Source organism: Loxodonta africana, chromosome 5, assembly GCF_030014295.1.
Source record: "Loxodonta africana isolate mLoxAfr1 chromosome 5, mLoxAfr1.hap2, whole genome shotgun sequence".
Lineage (NCBI taxonomy): Eukaryota > Metazoa > Chordata > Mammalia > Proboscidea > Elephantidae > Loxodonta > Loxodonta africana.
This window is the reverse complement of record NC_087346.1, coordinates 97,904,141-97,924,822: the sequence shown is the minus strand read 5'-3', so window position 1 is coordinate 97,924,822 and position 20,682 is coordinate 97,904,141.

The window sequence follows — 20,682 nt, the reverse complement described above, 5'->3', positions numbered from 1 at the left end:
TGATAAATCAAACTGAACTACACTTTATTTAATGTCCCAAGAATCTATTGTCTATCTTGTTCTATTATACTATTGCCAATCTTATAACATAGAAAGAATTTAAGGAAAACCTGGTGGCATAATGGTTAAGTGCTATGGCTGCTAACCAAAAGGTCAGCAGTTCGAATCCAACAGACACTCCTTGGAAAGCCTATGAGGCAGTTCTACTCTGGCCTATAGGGTTGCTATGAGTCAGAATTGACTCGGCGGCAATGAGTCAATGAGAGCCTATAAACTATTCTCCAACTCCCCAACCTCATTTGGACCACTTCCTTATGGATCTCTTTGCTAAATCCACACTTAGACTTTTGTTTTTCCTTAAACTAGGTAAATTTTTCCCATTGTAGAACCTTTGAACTTCATATTGCTCCACCTAGAATGTTGTATCCCAGATCTTCACTGTGCTAAGTCCCTTTAATTATTTGATCTTGAGTTACATTCACAACTGGGAAAGACCACTGTCTACTGAACAAATGATGCCCTAGACTCATACCCACCAGCCTCACCCAACCCTAACACTGTATTATATCTCTGTATTATAACACTGTATTATATTTTCCCATTTTAGTTGTTAAAGTATCAGCATCTGAAAGGATCTCAATTATGCATTTGTTGTATACTCATTTATACAGGTTTGATATTGTATACTTTCATACTCATTTATGCATTTGTCTATACTTTTTATACAGATAAATTAATTTTATTTTGCTATATTAATATTAATATGCTATATTTAATGAAAATCTGTATTTTTATTCAAGACCAAGGAAATATAATTGCACATTACATGTTAAATGCTATCAGTCTGAGTTATTTCAATAAAAAGAGAAAGATTTTGTTATTCTAAAATACACCAAAGGATGAAAACAGATCAAATCAAATTCCAACTCATGGCAAAACTGTAGGACAGAGTAGAACTGTTCCATAGGGTTTCCAAGGCTGTGAACCTTTATGGAAGTAGATTGCCACATCTTTCTCCCATGGTGAGGCTAGTAGGGCTGAACCACCAATCTTTTGGGTACCAACCAAGCACTTTAACCACTGTGCTACCAGGGCTTCTTAAATCAATTGTAGAGACATTGTAAACCTTTCAGGCAGAAAATATTTGGAGTCTTCCTACCTAGACACTAAATAATTTTTAAAATAATAAATTATAAAGTGTCTATCCAGAATGATTAAATCATATAAAAATGGCAAATAATCATATAATAGTATAGGATTCCCTTTGTATACTTGTTCTAGTATCTGTTTGTGTGTGTGTGTGTGTGTGTGTGTGCATGCTTCCCTTTTAGAATCTAGGCTTCTTGGGAGCAAGTATGCTTTTTGTTTCAACAGCCAGAATGTTGCTTGGCATGACCAGTGCTCAATAAATGTCTGCTGAAACTGTAAATCCATTGGTATTTTAATTTTAAGTGAGTTCTAATCCATGTGAACAAGTTAATATTATTTTAAATGTTTCTTCCCATATTTCTTAGTTTTACAAATGTATATATATATTTTCTACCCTCTATACACACCTCTTTCTTTTTACCATGAAAAAATCATGTGCCGACTTTAAATTTTAGAGATTTCAATAAGACTGGCGTTAACTTTCATCATTGATCATATTCAAACTTAAAGTTTCTGTCTTAAATTATGTGGAGACATCTTTGTAGGACTACTTTGAATAGAGAAAACAAAATGTTGGAAAAGAGCCTACTAGCAGACCAGACAACATTGAACTTGCCTTAGTGTCTGTAGGATCTGTAAATGCAAAGCTTTTGGAGGTTCTGAACTGACGATGCATGTGAAAGGGTGCTTTAAATCAAAGACTCTGTAGATCTAAAGCTCTATGCCGAGAACTCCTCCCAAACCTCACCTGTGCATCTCTTTGTATATATCCTTTTGCGGTTATATTAAAAAAGGTCCCACCTCCACTGATGAACCCAATTAGACAAGATGCCTTCCAAAAAGCCTGAGCCTAAGAAGGAAGCAGCCAAGGTCCTAGCACCTGTGTATGCCTGTCTATCTGTGTTTCATATGCAGATAAGCTGTGCCTCAAAATTCCAGGCAGACATAAGACTGCTAGGAATGAGACACATATACCCACTGGCATCAACCGTTCCATTATTTGTGATCAAGCCAGACACACCAGACACTTACAGAGTGTTGGCAAAGTAAAAGCCATCATTTCTATTATTATAGAAAGCAAACAGAAGACAATAACAACAGATTCCAAAAGGGAGAAATGCTTACTCTTCCCCAGGTTACCCATGCCCATTCTTATGTCACTGGGCAGATGTACTATGGTTCAGATCAAATGTTGTGTTCATGGCACCACTGCCTCTGGCTACCACCATGCTGTCCAGGGAACCCTAGGCTTCTGCTCTGCTGCTGGGCCATGCCGCACCAATGGGAAGACACTGCACAAGATCTCCTGAACCTCTGCCACTGGCCCTTTCCAGGCCTCTGCTGCTGAGTTCCCCTTGCAGCCCAGACCTGCCACGCTACCAGGCTTTATAGCTAGGAGTAGAATTTCTAGCTTCAATGGTAATTCTACATTGAACTTGTTAAAGAACTACAGGACTGTTTTCCACCTCTACCGTACTATTTTACATTCCCACCTGCTTTGAGGAGGGATCCAGTTACTCCACATTCTCATCAACACTGTTATTTCCCTTTTTCTGATTATAAACTAGTATGGTTTTATGGATTTAAATTTTATATTTATGTCATTGACGGGTTTTGAGTAACTTGTTGTATATACTGTAAGATATAGGTCCAACTTCATTCTAGTACATGCAAGAATCCAGTTATCTCAACACTATTTATTGAAGAGAATATAATTTCCCTATTGAGTGAACTTGAAGCCCTTGTCAAAAAATCAATTGGTCATAAAAATAAGTGGGTTTATTTCAGGGCTGTCAATTATTTTTATTTATTTTTTTATTGTGTTTTAGGTGAAAGTTTACAGTGCAAATTAGTTTCTCATTCAAAAATTTATACACACTGGTGACACTGGTTGCAATCCCCACAATATTTTGGCACTCTCCGCCTATCCCTTACCACCCTGGGTTCTTGTCCATTCATCCAGTTTTCCTGTCCCTTTTTGCCTTCTCGACTTTGCTTTTGTAAAGGTGTTACCCATTTGGTCTCCTATACTTGATTGAACTAAGAAGCACATTCCTCACATGTGCTATTGTTTATTATATAGGCATGTCTAATCTTTGGCTGAAAGGTGGACACCAGGCGTGGCTTCAGTTCTGAGTTAGCAGGTGTCCAGGGACCATAGTCCAGGTGGTTCCTCCAGGCTCTGTCAGACCAGTAAGTCTGGTCTTTTTTTGTGAATTTGAATTTTGCTGTACATTTTTTTCCCACTTTGTCCTGGACCCTTTATTGTGATCCTTGTCAGAGCAGTCAGTGATGGTAGATTGGCACCATCTAATTCTTCTGGACTCAGGCTGGTGGAGGCTGTGGTTCCTTAGTCCTTTGGACTAATATTTTCCTTGTGACTTTGGGTTTCTTCATTCACCTTTGCTCTGAACTTGATGGGGCAAATAGATGAATCTTAGATGGCCATTCGCAAGCTTCTAAGATCCCAGACGCTACTCACCAAAGTAAGATGTAGAATTTTTTTTTTTATGAACAATGTTATGCCAATTGACCTAGACGCCCACTGAGACCATGTTTTCCAGCCTTCAGCCCCAATAATTCAGTTATCAGGGTGTTTGGATGTGTCTAGGAAGCTTCTATGACTTTGCCTTAGTCAAGTTGTGCTGCCTTTCTCTGTATTGTATGCTGTCTTTCCCTTCCCCAAAGTTAACTTGTCTACTATTTAGTTAGTTATTTCCCTTCCCTAACCCTCCCCTCCCTTGTAGCCCTCAAAGATTTTTTTTTTCTGTGTGTAAAACTTTTCTTGGTTTTTTATAATAGTGGCCTCACACAATATTTGTCTATTTGTAATGGACTTTTTCACTCAGCATAATGTCCTTCAGATTCATCCATATTGTGAGATGTTTCAGGGATTCATCATTGTTCTTTATTGTTGCATAGTATTATATTTTGTGTGTATACCATACTTTGTTAATCTATTCATCTGTTGATGGGCACTTAGGTTGTTTCCACCTTTTTGCTGTTGTGAATAATGCCGCAATCAACATGGGTTTGCATATGTCTATTAGAGTGATGGCTCTTATTTCTCTAGGATACACTTCTAGCAAACAAAGGGAAATTCATTCCCTCACAGTCTAGTAGGCTAAAAGTCCAAATTCAGAGCTAGCTCTAGGGAAAGGCCTTCTCTCTCTGTTGGTTCTGGGGGAAGGTCCTTGTCATCAGTCTTCTCTTGGTCTAGGAGTTTCTCCACACAGGAACCTCAGGTCCAAAGCTTGTATTCTGCTCCCAGTGCTGCTTTCTTGGGGGGTATGAGGTCTCCATGTCTCTCTGCTCACTTCTCTCTTTTATATCTCAAAAGAGATTGCCTCAAGACACAATCCGATCTTATAGATTGAGCACTGCCTCATTAACATAACTGCCACCAATTCCATTTCATCAACATCATAGAGATAGGATTTACAACAAAATAGGAAAATCATCAGATGACAAAATGGTAGACAATCGCAAAATACTGGGAATCACGGCCTAGCCAAACTGATACACATATTTTTGGGGGATGCAATTCAAATCACAACAGTAGTTGTTTTATTTCCTCTTCAGTTTTTCTCTTGGTATGAGTCTGTTCAGATTTTTATTCTGAGCTTGTGTTTAAATAAGTAGTGTGTTTCTAGAAATTTGTCCATTTCCTCTAAGTTCTCAAATTTGTTGTGGTACAATGTGTCATAGTGTTCTGTTATGATCATTTTTATTTCATTTGAGAAAGTTGTAATGTCCCCCAACTCATTTCTTATTGGATTATTTTCTTTTCTTTTCTTTTTTGTCCGTTTTGCCAACGAGCGTAGATTTTGTCGATCTTTTTGAAGAACTAATTTTTGGTCTTATTGATTCTTTCTATTGTTTTTCTGTTCTTCATTTCATTTATTTCTGCTCCAGTCTTTATTACTTTCTTTCTTTTGGTGACTGTGGGCTACTTTTGCTACTTTCTTTCTACTCGTTGGAATTGTAGAGCTAATGTTTTCATTTTGGCCCATTCTTCTTTTTTGATATGTGCATTTATTGCTATCAATTGACCTCTTAATACTGTGTTTGCTGTGTCACAAAGGTTTTGGTATAAAGTATTTTCATTGTCATTTAATTTTAGGAGTTTTTAATTTCCTCCTTGCTTTCTTCTATTACCCAGATGTTTTTAAGCAAGATGTTATTCAGTTTCCATGTATTTGATTTTTTTTCCCCCTTTCTCTTCCTATCATTGATTTCTACTTTTATGGTATTGAGATCAGAGAAAATGCTTTGTATTATTTCAATGTTCTGGACTTTATTGAGGGTTGCTTTGTGGCCTAAAATGTGGTCTATTCTGGAGAATGTTCCCTGTGTATTTGAAAAGAATGTACACTTTGCTGCTGTTGGGTAGAGCGTTCTGTATATGCCTATGAGTTCAAGTTGGTTAATTTTGGCCTTTAGATTTTCTTTATTCTGTTGAGTTTCTTTCTAGATGTTCTGTCTTTTACTGACAGTGGTGTGTTGAAGTTTCCTACTATTATCATAGAAATATCTATTTCTCTTTAATGTTTTAGAGTTTGTTCTATAAGACTTGTCATTGAGTGGGTATATATTTATTAAGGTTATATCTTCTTAGTGAGTTGTCCCTTCAATCATTACATACTGTCCTTCCTTTATGATTGATTTTGCCTTAAAGTCTATTTTATCTGATATTAGTATTGACACTTCTGCCATCTTTTGGTTACCATTTGCTTGGTATATTTCTTTACCATCCTTTGATTTTTAATATACTTATGTCTCTGTGTCTAAGGTATGTCTCTTGTAGACAGCATATTGATGGGTCATGCTTTTTTACCCATTCTGCCACTGTCTCTTTAAAGGTGAGTTGAAGCCATTTACATTCAGTGTCATTATTGATAGGAATGAGTTTAGTGATGTCATATTGTTGTGTGTGCTTTTTTTTCTTGTGGTGCTAATATTTTCTTTGTTCCTTTTACTTTCCTGAATTCCTTTTGTCTGTATATATTTTTCTTTTATTTCATTATTATAGGTTTGTGTTTATTGAGACTTTATGATTTTCTTCTTTTTTATTCTGATGAGTAGGTTTGTTACATTTCTTTGTGGTTACCTTGAAATGTAACCATATCTTCCTAAGTTTGAACCAGTCTTTTATTACTTGTTATCACTTTCTTTCCACATGAAAGTTTTATATCTACATTGTTTATTCTCTCTTTTGACATTGTTGTCATTTACAGATTGAGGTTTCTATTTCCCTGTTATAAGTCTTTTAGCTTTGTTTTATTGTTGAGAGTTCCTTACCTAGGTTGGTATCTTAGTGATGCTGTCTTGTGTTCTAGCTTCTACTTGTTGTCCAATGTTGTTGGTTCTCTAGTTGAAGGACTCCCTTTAATATTTCTTGTATGTTTGGTTTAGTTTTTAAGAATTCCTTTAATTTCTGTTTATTTGGAAATGCCCTATTTTGTCATTACATTTGAGGGAGAGTTTTGCAGGGTATATTCTTGGTTGGATTTTTTTTTTTTCTTTCAAGATTTTATGTATGTCATCCCATTGCCTTCCTGACTGCATAAGTTCAGCTGAGTAATCAGAACTTAGTCTTTTTTTTCCCCTTTGTAAGGGATTTGTCATTTTTCTTTGATCGCTCTCAGAATTCTTTCTTTGCTTTGGTTTTGGCAAGTGTGATTACGATATGTGTTAGTAAATTTATTTAGTGGTCTGCCCTGCATGGCATTTGCTGAGCTTTTTGAACAGTCAGCTTTTCATCTTTCATGGTATTTTCAACATTTTTTTTTATCAACATGGTATCTTCAACAATGTTTTCTGTGTTTTCTACTCCTGTTCTGGTACTCCAATCACACACAAATTTTTGCCCTTGATTGTGCCCCACATATTTCTTAGATTTTCTTTATTTTTTTCCTCTGATTTTTCCACAATCAATATGATGTCCATGGATTTGTCCTCAATCTCACTGATTCTGTCTTCCATCTTTTCAAATTTGCTCCTAAAGCATTCTATTGAGTTGTCTATTTCTGAAATTCGCTTGTTTTCCTTTTAGATTTCTAGTTGTTTTTGTATGATGATTTCTAATTGTTTATTTTGACATTTTGCTCTTGTATTATTTTCAAGAATTCTTCCATTGCTCTGTGATTTCCTTGACTTTGGCTATGTTTTCATTGGTTTTGTCTGTGTTTTTCATTTTTTTTTTCTATTTTTCCCTTGTTTTTGTCTCTATTTTTCTTCTCTCTTTCCTAATTTCTTGGAGATCCAAGAATATTAACCTTTTGAATTCCATAGCAGGTAGTTCCAATGATTTTTCTTCTACCAGTACATCATCTGATTATTTTGATCATTTGCTGGGTCCATCTTGTCCTGTTTTTTCATATGTTTTTATATTGTCTGCTGTGTCTGAAGCATTAAGGTATTATTTTCTTTTTTATTGGTTGCATATTTGCTTGTTTAATCCTACTTTTTGGTTTTATTTTGATATGTCGAGGCAGGTGGGCCAGGTGTGCTTTACTGCTTTCTTGTCTGTGGGTGTAATAGCTCTTGTGGCCTTGTCTGGGTGGGGCAGGGCAACAGCAGGCAGAGTGAGCCCACTTTCCTGTATACTAGTTTGGCATGGTGGCTGAGGGCAGACTGGGCAGGTGCTGTCTGCCTCTTAAGATTTCTCCAGTGGTGTGTGAGTATTCAGATAGGCCGTAGCCAGATAGGTGGGGGTGTTGGACAGGGAGTGGTATGGGGTCACTTCCCACCATCCAACATCTGGTCAAGCATAGCGGTGGGCCTGAACCAAGGATTCTCTAGCTGTGGCAGCAGGGTAATGGCTTGTAGGCAGGGGGAGGTGGCATATGGGGCTATACAGGAGGGAGAAAGAAAGGGAAAAAAATGATACAATTAGAGCCAGCAGGTGAGGGTAGGACAGATCTGGTAGCAGAGGGCCAGTAGCTCTCTAGTCAAGGTGGCATGGCATGGTCTGGTGGGAAGAAGCGGGGATGGCATATGGGGCTATGTGAGAGGGAGAAAGAAAAGGAAACAAAATGTTGTGGCGGGAGCCAGTGGATGGGGGCAGGGAGGACCTGGTCTTGAAGTGGGCTAGTGGTTCTCTAGCTTAGCTGTGCAGCTTGGCCCATCAAAAAGGAGGAGGGGCGGTGCTTGGAGCAAAAGGGTAAGGGGTGCAAAAGCATGTTCCTCTGGTTACCAAGTGCTCTGTCTCCTTTTGGCAGCTACATGAAGTTGCCTTCCCATACTGCCTGTTTGGAATCATTGCTGACTGTGTTCCAAGGTGGTGACACTGTTCTCTGTTCTTTGGCAGGGGGCCTCTATTCTGTATCTCTTCTTATTTTCTGTTTTCCTTTAGTTTCTTCTTCCATTTGGTGTTTGATCTAGCTCTTTATCTCTTCATTTGATGCTTAGAGTTCCAAGATTGATATTTGTATCTGTTTTATTTAGTTTTTCAGGTCTTTGTAGAAGGACAGCATGATGCATCTGTCTAGGGTGCCATGTTGGCTTTGCCTTCTGGGCTGTCAATTCTATGCAGGCTTTGCACTTTTTTGATTACTGTAGCTTTATAGCAAGCTTTGAATTTGGGAAATGAGTCCTTCAGATTTATTCTTTTCTTTTTTACAATTGTTTTTGCTATTGAGACCCCTTCTAATTCCATATGAATTTAAGGATGGGCTCTTCCATTTCTGCAAAAAAGAGTGCTAGAATTTTGATGGGGAGTGTATCAAATCTGTAGATTTCTTTGGATAGTATTGGCATCTTAACAATATTAAGTCTTCCCATCCATCAACATATGATGTCTTTCCATTTATTTATATCTTCTTTGATGTGTTTCAGCAATGTTATGTAGTTTTCAATGTACAGGTTTTTACCAAGTTTGTTAAATTTATTCCCAGGTATAAATAGCATGGAATTCCTAGGTATTCAATAGCATTTATTCTATTAATGCTATTAAAAGTGGAATTTCTAAATTTTTTTCATTGTTGACTCAAACTGCCAATCTTTCATTTAGTAGCTGAGTGATTAAACATTTGCACCACCCAGAGACTGCCCTTGTAATTACAATAAAATATAAATTCTTAGCCATGATCTATGTGGCCTTTTTTATAACCCTCCTCATCTCTCTAGCTTCATTTCCTACTGTTTTCACTTTTGCTAATTCTGTGAGGTGAAATTAACTATATACCCTTTTTTCATATACCAAGGGTTTTTTTTTTTTTTTCCTTTCCCAGATCTTTACATCTTATCATTTGAAATTCCTTGTATTGGAAAATCCTTTCTTTGTATTCTCCCCTAGTTGGGTCTTTCTCCTTGTCTTAGTCATCTCGTGCTGCTATAACAGAAATACCATAAGTGGATGGCTTTATCAAAGGGAAATTTATTTTCTCATGGTCTAATAAGCTTTAAGATGAAATTCAGAGCATCGGCTCCAAGGGAAGGCTTTTTCTTTCTGTTGGCTATTGAGGAAGGTCCTTGACATCAATCTTCCCCTGGTCTAGGAGCTTCTCTGCACAGGAACTCTGGGTCTGAAGGACACGCTCTGCTCCCAGCACCGTTTTCTTGGTGGTATGAGGTCCAACTCTCTGCTTTCTTCCCTTTCCTTTTATCTCTTCTAAGATAAAAGGTGTTGCAGGCCACCTTCTAAGGAAATTCCCTTTACATTGGATCAGGGATGTGACCTGAGCAAGGGTGCTACATCCCACCCTAATTCAGGCAGAGATTATGATCATGTAAGAAAATCACAAAATGGAGGACCACCATACAATAATGGGAACCATAGCTTAACCAAGTTGACATGTATTTTTGTGTTACACAATTCAACCCATTAGGCTCCTCACTCAGTTTTCAGCTTTTCAGAGAAGTCCTTCTTGACCCCCAATCTAAATTATACCAGTGTTTTCATTACTGTATTTATTTTCCTCCAAAATAATAAATGCTAACTTAGTGTTTTTATTTTCTTATTTAATACCCATAATTAATATTTTCAATGTAGTCTTATTTGTTTGTTTATATGTTTATTTACTTGATGTCAATTTTTCAAAACAAACAGTATTATCAGTGAGAGCAATGGCTTTGTTGTATGTTTTAAGAGTCTTCACACAAAACAAGCAATGCATGCTTATGTATAGAATAAGTGAATAAATAATTATTGATTTTACCCAAATCACTAAAGGACTTAATATGGTTTTGTTTTTTAAGTAGAACTATATCCCACAATATAGTGGCATAGTGATTAAGTGCTCTATGGCTGCTAACCAAAAAGGTCAGCAGTTTGAATCTACCAGGCGCTCCTTGGAAACTCTATGGGGCAGTTCTGCTCTATCATATAGGGTTGTTATGAGTCAGAATCAACTTGATGGCAATGGATTTTTTTTTTTTAATATCCCACAAATGTAAATATTAGCCTATTATGCTTTTGAACTTTCAGATAATATTGCCTCATATTTTTTTTGGTACTTCATTATCTTGTTTCATCACCAGTGGTCTCCTCCAGATGTTCTCAGTGTAGAATGCTAGAACATTCCATATCAAATACTATAAGAGGAAACATTTTAGCACTTTGTGCCCAAGTATAGTAAGATAAGGCCTGGATATAAAATGTCTCTGAATTTTTATATATAGAGGAAGCTGAATCCCTGTAATCGCCTCAGAATTTCGATAGCAGACATTAAATTTAATTTTTTGAACACTAGCCTAATCTTTTAATACTATGTTTCTTTAACAATGCATAAAGCTGTTCCAAAGTCTGGACTGAATTCTGTCCTTCTAAAGCTTCCTACAGAGAACTACTTCTAATAGCCCAGTAGTGATGGAGGGTTTCGTTCAGTTATTCAGAGCCAGAAGCTTGAAGCTCAGCAGGAGGAACTCACCCTTTATCCTTCCAATGGGTGAACATCACACTCTGGCTTTGCACTGATCTTCTGAATGAGATGAAAGAGCTTCATACTCTGTGCATCCACATTTTTAAGTGCAGTATTAAAAATTCTATGGGACTTCTCATAAGGGAGAATATTTTCAGACGTATTAGGATAGTACTGAAGCCTCAAAATCAAAATGTATCCCAAGGTTACTGTTAAAAGTTAAATTATTTTACCTTCTTGACTTCATTATTTACGATTAGAGAAAGCTTTAAAATTTTGGCTGTGAATATAAGTTCCCGCCATTTTTAATTTCAGAAATAACCCTCCTCATAGCACCTTAAGTTATTTCTGAGGTGATCAGATGATGCTTGCATAGAAAGTCTGGAACAGTGTCATCTACTGCTATTGCGCTATCTTTCTTTTCATATTGCCATTTTTTGCCCTCATGACCTCACTGCACCCTTCTTCAGGGACAGTTTTCCTATGAGTTCATTGCTTGCAACAGAAACAGGGCAAGGTAAGAATGTTCTTTCTTTGTCTTCAAACCTTTTGTGAGATAGGTCCTTCTCTTTAATATCTCATAATTTAACAGAGATGACATAGTAACTAATAATGAGCCCTTGCTGAATGTCTAGGAATAATGAAAAGGAAGTACCACATGGGAAATTTGCAATTGCCTCTGTATTGACTGCAAGTTTTTTACTTCTTCATTGCAACCTGACACCTATTAACACCCTAAAAAAAAAACAAAACAAAACAAAAAAACACTGATTCCAAGCAAATTTGCATATACCCAACTATTTTTAAATAGCTTAAATAAGCAGATTTTTGGCCACATAGACCCTGCTTACTTTACATATCCCTGCAAAGTGCACCCAACATCCACTAGACCCAGCTAAGATAAAACGCTGTCATTTTTAGGAACCTTTTTAAAGGTGTTGTTAGAAAAGCACTGGGGGTTCAGTGGTAGAATTTTCACCTTTCATGTGAGAAACTCAGGCTCAATTCCTGGCCAATTGACCTGATGCACAGCCACCATCTGTCTGTCAGTGGAGGCCTTGTGTTGCTATGATGCTGAACAAGTTTCAATGGCGTTTACAGACTAAGATAGACCAGGAAGAAAGGCTTGGAAATCTACTTCTGAAAATCAGCCATTGAGACCCTGTGGATCACAGTGGTTTCATTTTCAGCAGATCATGGGGTTGGCACAGGACCAGGCAGCATTTCATTCCATTGTACATGAAGGCACCATGAGCTCAAAGGCAGCTAACAACAACATGGTGCTGCTGCCTTCTGAGCTTTTCGACCCAGAGACTCCCCACCTTGTTGCAGGAGGACATCACTTAGGGACAAGTAAGCTTCCTGTCTCCATTTTCCTCTTCCTTGGAGCATTCAACCCCTCTTTCCCTTCTTGTCTGTGCTGCTTGCCTCTTGAAGACTTCTTCCTGTGGGGGACCGTTCCCTATACGAGTTCTCAATATGTTGGACTCACTAAATGCCTTATTATGCCAACCTCCTGTCTTGTGATCTTATCTTTTTCCTTGATCAGTTCCAAATTCCTTGAAACTCACTGCAGGAATAACTTCAAATGATGTCTTGGGTACCACCTTCTCTTAGATTTGTCTGTAAGGTCTGATCTTTCCCTCAGTTCCAGGGCCAAATACTCCTGCAGAGGCTTCGGTCTCTCTGCACTTTCCAGTGCAGGCTAAACTGTCTCCAAACCCAAAGCAGAGGAAAGTTTCCCTAACTTCAGTCTAAGGCCTCAGTTGCGTTGGTCCATTTTTAGCACCTTTCCAGGGCCATTAAAAACAGGAGGCTATTTTCACTTTCAGAAAATCCACTTTACCCTCAGTTTCAGCTGAACATAGCCTAACATTAATTTTTGTCTTGCAGTCTGTAGTAATCTATGTTGAAATAAAACTACATACAGGATATCAACAGCCTAGTTCAGGTGCAACTGCACAAAGCTTAGCCTGATTTCTTTACAATCTTAGCTCATTAATCAGTTTAAAAATCTTGGAGTCCAGAATCACATGATTATATTTATAACAACCCTTATTAGATCATTATACTCTGTACTTTATAATAGTTAAAAATGTGATAATTACCCTAACCTAATTGGACATGTTGAACATAAAATATTTGATTAATTTTTAGACTTGAATGATTCATGTACCATCACTAAGCTATGTATTTAAATTTACCTTTCAGTCAAGCCCCTTTCGTATTACATATTTCACATTTCTATGATGAGATGTTTGAGTAAACGTTATGACAAATCTCCTACTTTTGTCCTAGTACTTTGCACGGAGACTAAGAATTCTTTCACTTCAGGTAGCCAACTGGATAGACAAAAACATCTTGCATAATGCTATATCAGTGACCCGGAGGCCTTCTCTTTGTTTTCAGTCCCTTGAAAACAGAATCAGCTGAAATGATAAATTACAAAGCGTTTCAAATATCCAGAACAATCATTTTCACATTAAAGTTTTAGACCGACCTGTCAAATAGAAGGAATAATACTTTTCATCTATTCCCTTTAGAACTTTCAAATGAAGTTTAGTGTCACAATAGCAGTTATTTTCACTTAAAAGAGCAGTTTATAGACTCTGTAGTTCACTTAAAAAATAGAAAGGGAAGTTTTATGAATTAAAACAGATAGATACAAAGGTATAAAAGCTAAAGAAGTCATTCTTTTCTTTCTCGGAAATATATTTTTATCTGAATATGGAAATAAAAGTTTAGAAAAAATCACAATATTAAATAACAGCAATTAAATATTCCATCAATAGTTCTTTAAATAATTAAAATCCTGCATTAAAAAAAAAATGTATTGTCAGAATTCTCACACATGAACTAGAAAATTGGCTTGTATAGATTCATGTACGTCAAATGCAGGTCAGGAAATAAAATATTGCTTCATCCCTTTTAAATTGAAGTCCTCTCCTTCAGAGTCTGTTAATGTGAATTGTGGATTGAAGGATGTTGCTTAGAGTGATCATAAATTGTCATGTAAAGCCTGGACAATTTTTAGAGTGACAGAGAAACTGATAATAACTATACCAAACTAATAAGCCTAAGCCAAGATCCTCCGAGGCAAACCAAGAATACCCTAGATAGATCTTCTAACATTAACTTATACTCTTCCATGCAAAAAAGTTAGTTATTGTTAGTCTATTTTCACTGTGTCTCATACCAGCTAAAATTTTAGTATATTGTTACTTGTTTGTATCTCATTTTCAGAGTCATTACTCTTCTACCTAACCCTAATATTAAATAAAATTCCTCACAAAACACCTATCATTTGTGGCCATACCAAAGGTAAGTAACAATTCTTTTACTTATACAACATATAAGTATTACTAAACTTTCCTTAAAGCTAGGGAGTAATTATCTACTACTGGAAAAGAAGAAGTTCATGTACTCCTTAGGCTTTTTTGAATGAATGATGGACCACAGTCAACATGCTACTGTGATCCACCTTAAGAATAGTATTGGACAGTACTTACATGGTACAATGATTCTTTGGTAATAAATAACTAGGGACACTAAGTAAAATACCATGTAATATCTATAATATCTAAATATATACTGAGTGCTGTGAACAATTTTTAAAAATGGGAGACAGAAGGGCTTAAATCCTAAAAGACTTGTCATTCCAGAAGAAAGAATAAATATTTTATGTATATATTTTTTTTATAATGACAGTAGAATGAATTCATTACATGGATAAATACAAATCTAAGGAATATAAAGAAATTATTGCTTTTGAGTGATAAAAAAAGTCATTTGTACTGGAATCTGCCATTTTATTGGCATCTATTCACCCTTCTGGTTATAGCACTCTGATTCTTTTATGAGGAATCATCTGTACTCTATTAGTCCACGTGGTCTGCGTAGGATTGGTCTCCCCTTCCCCAACTCTGCCTTCTATTTCCAGGAGTAAAACAAGACCAAGGTCAAACTAATCAGCATTACCCATTTGTATCGGCACATTCATGGTTTTAAGTTTTTTTTTTTTTTTTACATGCCTCAAGTCAATCAATGAGACCAATTCTGGCTCTTGAAAAAAAAGTACCTTCTCATTGCTGAGACCATTAGTTGCAGCTTTCAATGTCTGTCACATGGAAAGAACTCTTCTGAGAGTAAAAGCAATTTATAAAAAAAATAACAAAGTCTTTTGGATAAAGTTTTAGTATCTGGATTTAGTTGTTGCTAAAGAAATCTCCACTGTATTTTTCAGTTGTATGAAATAATAAATGTCATTTTTTGTTATTTGGTCTTTTTTTTTCCCCTTTATTTGTGAAAATCAGAGTTTCTTTCTTTTTTTTTTTTTTCTTTTATAGTCAAATTCCAGAACAGGTTAATATTGCACCATAAAGGAGACAGGATGAACTCTCAGCATACAGAGAAAATTGAAGGATATTCCAGCCAGAGGGAAAAACATAAATGAAGTACATAAGCCAAGTAAACATACTCAGGCAGAAATTTACCCTGGCAATAGCATAGGGCAAAAAGAGGATGTCACAATGGAAAATATACTGCACACAGAAGTCAGAGGCAAGGGAGTGTACATTCTTCAATGTCAGAAACAGAAGTTAGAATTTTATTCTGCAGGTAAAAACGTGTCATAGACTATCTTAGATTAAGTGGAGGAATGACATGATCAGCTCTGAAACTCTGGAAGATTATGCTGACGACGTTGTATATGATAGTTTTAGAAGAAAGTGTTTCAGAGTCATGTGACTGAAACAAAGAGACAGCACTCTGTGAAGGAGGTTTAGCCAATGTCCAAAATTCAGGACTTCCCCAATTATAAAATTCAGATATTTTTCCCCCATAAAGTGATTGCTAAGAATATTAAGATGGTAATAGATTCCACGTCAGTGAAAAGTGATACGTGTGTTAAAACAGGAAATGGAGTTAGAGTTTGTCTACTGAATTGCAGATAAATGTAAACAAAAACCATCAGCAAATTTTCATGTTAAACAGAAGGAATAACTTCATAAAAATTTGTTTGGTCACAATAAAAACAATGTGTACATGTATAACACCCTTTAGGAATGATAGAACCTTTGTAAACTGTTGCAAAGTCTGTGTAATGGAGTTGTATCTGAAATGAAACTGTCTTGTCAGTAACTTCTGCGGAACCTTATTCTTAGGCATAAAGAAATATATACACATACGGAGTGTTTGATGCAATTGATTTAGTTTTATGGAAATTATAATTCTCTAATGCAATTTTTTAATGTAAGAGTAAGCACATTTACAATGAAGTGACAATGGTGCAAAAGTCCAGGTCAAAATTCGTGTTTCAATTGGTGCAATGGTAATGTAATTGAAAACAAGATTATAATCAGGGTAAAATACATAAAATTACAAATGACCTGCTAAAAAAAATACTTTGAAAATTATCACGATGATAAATTTCTAGTGGGTAAATGAGAGATTAACTCAGTATAATGACTCTGTATGTGTATGGTACCTAGACTGCAATGGCTCAATCCTTAAACGAAGAGAGGATAGAATAACCAATATTCCATGTGATCCAGATATGTGAAGAGAAGGAAATGTGATTATCGGGAGGGGATGATTGGGAATATTCTAAAAGTTCTCTTAACATAAGTAGGATCTAACAGTTGCATATTATGAATCCTAGAGTAAGCACTAAAATAAGTGAATAAATTAATATGTGTATCTAGTCAGGTTATAAAAGAGATAAAATTGAATTCTAAAGCATTTTTAAAATAATACAAAGGAAAAGTGCATAAAGGAAAAATAAAATAGATGCAACAAATAGAAAACAGGGCAAGATTGTAGACATAATTTCAATTTTATCCAAATTATATTAAATGCAGATGGACTAAATACTTCAGTTAAAAGACAAAATATGAATAAAAAAGCAAGATTGAGCTATATGCCATTAAAAGGAGATAGACATTAAAAATAAATCAATGATAAATTAGTAGTATAAAAACTTGAAAAAGATTATTATGCAAAAATCCGTGGAAATTCAGAATATTATGTTAATATTAGACAAAGTAGACTTTAGGATGTGGGGTATTACAAGAAATGAATAAAGGCATTTTATGCTTACAAAATAATCAAGTCAACAAAAGGCCATACCAAATCTATGTATATATGAACCTAATATCAAAACTTTGTTTGCAACTTTTGTTATTCAATGTATTTTAATTGCATGTTTGGTCAATTTAAGACTGTAGAAGTTGGTAAAAACCTTGAATTTCTTCATCTTCAACCTTACTGGTTGGTGGGTAAAACTGAACAATAGTTGTAATAACTGGTTGTCCTTGTAGGCAAATAAATATTATCCTATTACTGACAGAGTTGTACTTGGAATGCTAATGGCTCAAATTCTTAAAAGATGGAGGATAGAATAACCAATATTTCCTGTGGTCTAGATATGTCTGAAATTGATCAAACATGCAATCAACATGCATTGATAATTACTGGTGATTGAAATGGAAAAATCGGAAACAAATAAGGGTTAACCAAAACCAAAACCAAACCCACAGCTGTCTAGTAGATTCATAGTGACACTATGAGTCAGAGTAGAACTGCCCCATAGAGTTTCCAAGGAGCACCTGGTGGATTTGAACAGCCGACCTCTTGGTTAGCAGCTGTAGCACTTAACCACTACACTACCAGGGTTTCCAAATAAGGGTTAGTAGTTGGAAGATATGACCTTGGTGACAGAAATGATGCCCAGGATCACATGATAGAATTTTGTAAAACCAAGGACTTCTCCATTGCAAACACCTTTTTCCAACAACATAAACCACAATTGTATGTGTAGATCTCCACAGATGGAATATTCAGGTATCAAATCAATTACATACATGGAAAGAGATGATGGAAAAGCTCAGTATATTCTGCTAGAACAAGGCCAGGGGCTGACTGGGGAACAGGCCATCAATTGCTCATATGCAAGGTCAAGTTGAAGCTGAAGAAAACTAGAACAAGTCCACGAGAGCCAAAGTATGACCTTGAATATATCCTACCAGAATTTAGAGACCATCTCAAAAATAAATTTGACACATTGAACGGTAATGACCAAATACCAGACAAGTTGTGGAATGGCATTAAGGGCATTATACATGAAGAAAGCAAGAGGTCGTTAAAAAGACAAGAAAGAAAGAAAAGACTAAAATGGATGTCAGAAGAGACTCTGAAACTTGCTCTTCAATGTCGAGTAGCTAAATTGAACAGAAGAAATTATGAAGTCAAAGAGCTGAACGGAAGTTTTCAAAAGGTGACACAAGAGGACAGAAGGAAGTATGCAAAGATCTGGAGTTAGAAAATCGAAAGGGAAGAACACGCTTGGCATTTCTCAAGCTGAAAAAACTGAAGGAAAAAAATCAAGCCTTGAGATGCCATATTGAAGGATTCTATGGCAAAATATTGAACAACACAGTAAGCTTCAAAAGAAGATGGAAGGAATACACAGAGTCACTGTATCAAAGAGAATTGGTTGGTCATCAATCATTTCAGGAGGTAACATATGATCAAGAACTGATGGTACTGAAAGAAGTCCAAGCTACACTGAGACACTGGCAAAGAAAAAGGGCTCCTGGAATTGACAGAATACCAATTGAGATGTTTCAGTAAATGGATATGGCACCGAAAGTGCATACTCTCCTATGCCAAGAAATTTGGAAGATGGCTACCTGGCCAGCTGACATTCACATTTATGCCTATTCCAAAGACAGGTGATCCAACTGAATGTGGAAATTATCAAACAATAGCATTAATATCACAAGAAAGTAATATTTTTGCTGAAAATCATTCAAAAGCAGTTGCAGCAGTACATTGACAGGGAAGTGCCAGAAATTCAAGCTGGATTTCAGAAGAGGATGAGGAATGAGGGATATCATTGCTGGTATTAGATGAATCCTGGCTGAAAGCAAAGAATACTAGAAAAATATGTATTTGTCTTTTATTGACTATGCAAAGGTATTTGGTGGTGTGGAACATAACAAATTAGGGATAACATTTAGAAGAATGGGAATTGCAGAACACTTAATTGTGCTCAGGAGGAACCTGTACATAGAAAAAGAGGCAGTTGTTTGAACAGAAAAATGTGATACTGCTTGGTTTAAAGTCAGGAAAAGTGTGTGTCAAGGATGTGTCTTTTCACCATACTTATTCAATCTGTTTGCTGGGCAAATAATCCAAGAAACTGGAGTACATGAAGAAAAAAGGACATCAGGATTGGAGGAAGATTCATTAACAACCGCCAACCTGTGTTATGCAGATGACACAACCTTACTTGCTGAAAGTGAAGAGGACTTGAAGTATTTACTGATAAAGATCAAAGACCACAGCCTTCAGTATGGATTATACCTCAGCACAAAGAAAACAAAAATCCTCACAACTGGACCAATAAGCCTCATCATGATAAACAGAGAAAAGATTGAAGTTGTCAAGGATTTCATTTTACTCGGATCCACAATCAACACCCATGGAAGTAGTAGTCAAGAAATCAAAAGATGCATTGCATTGAATAAATCTGCTGCAAATGACCTCTTGAAAGTGTTAAAAAGCAAAGATGTAATTTTAAGGACTAAGGTGCATCTTACTCAATCCATGATATTTTCAGTCACCTCCTATGCATGTGAAAGCCGGACAATGAATAAGGAAGACCAAAGAAGAATTCATGCCTCTGAACTACGGTGTTGGTGAAAAATATTGAATATACCAGAAGAATGAACAAATCTGTCTTGGAAGAAGTACGACCAGAACACTTCTTAGAAGCAAAGATGGCGAGACTTCCTCAGATACTTTGGGCATGTCATCAGGAGGCACCAGCTTCTGGAGAAGGACATCATGCTTGGTAAGGTCAGTAAAGGAGAGGAAGACCCTCAATGAGATGGATTCACACAGTGGCTACAATAATAGGCTCAAACATAACAATTGTGAAGATGGTGCAGGACCATCCAGTGTTTCCTTTTGTTGTACATAGGGTTGCTATGAGTTCCACCAGCTAACAACAATAACAACATCAAAACTTAAAAAAGTACATGAAGCATTATCTTACAAATCTGAAAGAGACAGATACACAATTACGACAGGAGATTCCAACATTTCATAGGAAAAAAAAAAATCATAGGAAATCCATAAGGATAGAGAAGACTTAAAGAAAAATACCAACTAACCATAATTGGCTAATATTCAAGGACCATTGAAACAAATAATTATAGAATACAATTCTTTTCTAGTGTAAAAGGAACAGTTCATAGCCTGGGCCATAAAATAAACCAAAAAGGTTTGGAAGAATTTGAAACACACAGAACTTCCTCTTGCGTCAATGAAATTGGTCATGTGGTGTTTAATTTTTTAGTGATTGTCCAAGAGTTTCCAATATTTATGTTTAACTAATCTATTTTCCTTCAAATAGTACTGCACCTCTTTACACACACTGAAGTTAAATAGAATATTTCCACTCTCTCCCTAATTTCAATCAGGATATTTCTATCATTCATTTAACTATATGGTGGTGCAATGGTTAAAACACTCAGCTGCTAATGGAAGGGTTGGCAGTTTGAATCCACCAAACTGCTCCATGGGAGATGGACAGCCTTGGAAAACCCATGGGGCAATTCTACTCTGCCCTATAGGGTCCTATGAGTCAGAATCAACTCCATGGCAG